A 4,414-nucleotide genomic window follows, 5' to 3' on the forward strand; every position below is an offset into this window, starting at 1 on the left:
GAGTAAATTAGACCAAACCTGGCTCTTGCTTTTTTTTCTCCCTTCTTTTAAAAATATTGTTGGTGAAATACGTATATAAATAAAACATCCATGCACAGCTTAAAAGGCTATAAATCAAGTAAATATCAACAGAACCATCACCCAGATAAGGAGAAAAAATATTACGATGGTACCATAAGAATCCCTCTTTCCTGCCAGAGGTAACCTATGCACCAATTTATATGGTAATCCTGTCTTTGCTTTTCTTAATTGTTTTACTATATTTGACTGTAGCTCCAAACAATATAATCAGTTTTTCCTGTTCCTGGACTTTAAATACATTGAATCCTACTATGTGTTTTGTTGTGACTAGTTCCTTTTGTTGAATATTGTGGTTTTTTGTGTGTTTTTTTTATTGATTTTTTACAGAGAGGAAGGGAGAGAGATAGAGAGCTAGAAATGTCGATGAGAGAGAAACATCGACTAGCTGCCTCTTGCACACCCCCTACTGGGGATGTGCCCGCAACCCAGGTACATGCTCTTGACCGGAATCGAACCTGGGACCTTTCAGTCCGCAGACCGACGCTCTACCACTGAGCCAAACCGGTTTTGGCGAATATTGTGGTTTTTAGGTTCATCCATGCTGCCATTGTGTGGCAATAGTTTGTTCTGTTCTCTGCTGTATAATATCCATCGTAGACTATATACCATTGCTGGGAACCAATTCTAGCATGTAATAATTACACGAGTTCCATCAAAAGGTTGATGGGACTTGGGGGACTCAACAAGGGTGAGCCTCACGTGTAGTTTACCTGTTGGAAACAGCTGAACGGCACTTCCCCCAAACCTGAATAGGATTGTTAACTGCCAGACAGCTCAGGGCATTTTATTGCCTCCTGTTGGTCAAACACCTGAACAGCTGTAGGCTATTCCCCAAACTGATAATGCTTCTGTACTCTACCCTTTGATACCTTACCCTTTGAAGCTTATATTTCCACCTTGCCTTGGGACAAATTGTGTTAGAATAAAAGCACAGGTCCTAGTCAAGGAGGGAGTCTTCAGTTTCCTTTAGCTGAAGCTCCTCTGATCCCCAATGCCTTTCAAAAATATCTTTCGACTTGGACTCCTTCTTAATAATCTATGCGGAGCCCCTTTCTCCAGAATACTGAACCCTTTGTAAGGCTAGGAAAAGAACCCTGCCATTATGACCCCCTAACGAGGGACACCAACAATTATGGTGCCCAAACAGGGACTGGACCTGAACCCTTACAGCACCATCAGTGGAATGCTTCTGGAGAAAGAAGGATTCACCTGAGCGGATGGTCAAGTTCACTGTGCGTAGAGCCCATGTCAGCTTCAGAACCCCTTGGATCTGCAAGTGCGTGAGTGATTCTTTGTGTTTACATCAGATTATTATGGGGGGAAATTTGGTCAAAAGGCAAAATTATAAAGAAATTAGTATATCAAAAGGTACTTTTTAAAATCAGGCTGGAAAAAGAGTTCTGTGGTCATCTTTAATATGGTTTCTTGTTCAAATTAAAATTTTAATTTGTATTTGGAATCTAAAATCTGTAATAAGAAATGAAACCCAGCTGCTGAAATTGCCTTTAGTGCAGAGAAATTCAAAGGTGGCAGGAGAGGGCAGAGCAATCTGCTCTCCTGCAATGAGATTACTTAAAGTTTTGTTTAAAAATTATAGAAGAAAAAAAAATTATAGAAGAACTTGCTGGGAAATGCAAATTTAAGCAAAAATAAGCTTAAGTGCTAGTAATTACTTTGGAATTCAAAAAAGGGAAACATTTAAGATCTGTCTTTTATCTATTGAACATGAAAAGATATGTGGCCGAAACCGGTTTGGCTCAATGGATAGAGCGTCGGCTTGGGGACTGAAAGGTCCCGGGTTCGATTCCGGTCAAGGGCATGTACCTTGGTTGCGGGCATATCCCCAGTGGGGGGTGTGCAAGAGGCAGCTGATCGATGACTCTCTCTCATCGATGTTTCTAACTCTCTATCTCTCTCCCTTCCTCTCTGTACAAAATCAATAAAATATATATTTATTAAAAAAAAAACAAAAAAAACAAAAAAAAAGAAAAGATATGCGGCCAGATCTGTTACTGAAATCTTCTCCCAAAGCAGGATGTGGGGGGAAGGGAAACACGTGGCAATCCAATATGGATGCCAATTCTCTCAATATGCTAATTTAAAGTCTTCTTCTTCACCATGAGAAACCGGGAACCAATTCCAGTATACCATCATGCATTTATTCGTTCTACTGTCTGATGGACGTTTGAGGAATTTAAATATTATTACAAACAGTGCTGCCATGAGTTTTCAGGCCCCTGTCTCCCATGACCATGTGCAAGGAAGGGCTCTCTCTACATATCCTTAGAAGCAGAACTGCTGGGTCCAGGATTCTGCACATGCTCAGCTGTACAAGGTGCTGCCTGTGTGATTATTCTCCCAGCAGCAGTGGGGAAATCCCCGTTGCCCCACAGGTTCACCAATACTAGATACTTCCCACTTTTAAATTTTTCTTAACTTTTGGTGATGCCCACAGTTTTCAGTCCACCATTCTCCCAGGTTATGCAGCACCTGAATAAACCTCTTTCCTTTTGCACCAGCAAATAAACAAACAAACAAATAAACAAACAAATAAATAAATAAAAAGTTAATTGGCTCTGAGGAAAGGTCCTAAGGTGGCACTTGCCTATCAGTAAACATCAAGTGTAAGGAATGAATTCTGTGGCACACCTTGGCTGTGAACAGACTTGTTTTGTTTTGAGATGGTTGTTTGTTTCCTCATTTGTTTTTGGTTTGGGTTTATTTTTGCTCCTTTCTGGTTCCTGACCTTGTTCTAAATAACCGAGGCTGCTGTGCAGCTCGCCTCTGGATAAGTGAAGTGCTACTGCCCTTTGCATATACGTCTAATTTAACTTTATGTTAAATTTAATTAAATTCCTACTTAATTGTGGCTGCTTGTATCCTCCCGAAATACCATAGCTTCAGCCAACAGATGGCTTAAATCCCTGTGATGAGACATCAAATATTAAAACAAAAACAAAACAAACAAAAAAAAAAACCATTAAATCTCTCCCTATCAGTAGAATCTTCAGAAACAAGAGCATTGGAAAAGCCCGACCTAACAAAGAAAAGATTTGGAGACCATCGGAGCCAGGCAAACCTTAGTCTCATCACAGGTTTGTAGGAACAGGGCTGGAGTCAAATAAAGACCCACCTTCCTATGCATCTAAATATTTAAAAGCTGTTAGTCAAGCCAACAAGTTGCTAAAAATAAAACACGTCTTAGCCTCCTGCCCTCACAAATGTACCTTCATAACAGTCTGAAAGGCCACACGTGACTTGAGAGTCTCAGACTCCTCGGGCCAGAATGTGACAGCACAGGGACAGGTGGTCCCAGGTCGGGGCCTGGCACCCTGTTCCCACTCACCTGCATGTTCCTACACCTCCAGGTTCTGTCCACTGCCCGAGCTCCAAGCAGCCACCGCTTGGCCACGGGCTGCACGAGCCACCCTGGATGGGGTGGACCACATGAACAGGCCCACATAGGCCCTGGAAGTAGGTTTTGGCCATTTGGGCAGAGATTCCGGGGTGTTTGGTACTAGGAGCAAGGTCTAAATGGGGGCAGGTGTGGGGATGGCCATGGGCTCTGACTGAGCATCTCCCTCAGTCCTGAGGACTTCTCACCCCAAAGACACAGGGAGGCCAGGGCATGGTTGGCCAAAGGTCAGAGAGGCATTGGGTCACATTGTCATATTTACCGGCAGGCCAGACCATAAGTGAGTTGAGGAGAACTGAAGCTATTTTGAGAGTTGTTCCTATTAGGTCTGAGGTCTGGAGATTGCCTCTGCATTCATTACTGACGATGGGAGAGGATCTCTTTGGCTGTGACTCGGCAGTAAGTGCCAGATTCAGCGCTTACATGCCTGTCTCCTCGCCTCTGGAAACAAACCCAAACTAAAAAAAAACACAAACAAAAAAAAACCCACCATAACCAAAATAGACCCAAACAAAACAGGAATCCCTCGTTTCGCTCGGTCTCCTGCTCCAATCAGGCTCTCCCATCCTGGCAGCGCTGCTTTTCCTGCTCACTTTCTTCCCTCCGCCCTCCTTCCCTGGCTCCCGGCTTAATCCCTGCCATGGCGACAGGGAAAACAACACAACACTGGGCAGAAGGCTGGATCTCAGAGCCCTCGAGGAGGGGCGCCGGCTCACAGGGGGCAGGAATTCCCACCACGAAACAGACCAAGGGGAAAGCTTGAAATCTCGGAGAGGTGGTGAGGGAAACTTTGGGACGGAAGGGGACAGGGGCATCTCAAATCTCGGGGAAGGTTGATATAAAAGAGAAAGAGAAGTGGCGTGCAAAGTCGGTAAAGGTTCCGATAGCTCCCCGCAAAACTGCTCGGCCCAGGGCCGT

Source organism: Pipistrellus kuhlii, unplaced genomic scaffold, assembly GCF_014108245.1.
Source record: "Pipistrellus kuhlii isolate mPipKuh1 unplaced genomic scaffold, mPipKuh1.p scaffold_m20_p_1, whole genome shotgun sequence".
NCBI lineage: Eukaryota > Metazoa > Chordata > Mammalia > Chiroptera > Vespertilionidae > Pipistrellus > Pipistrellus kuhlii.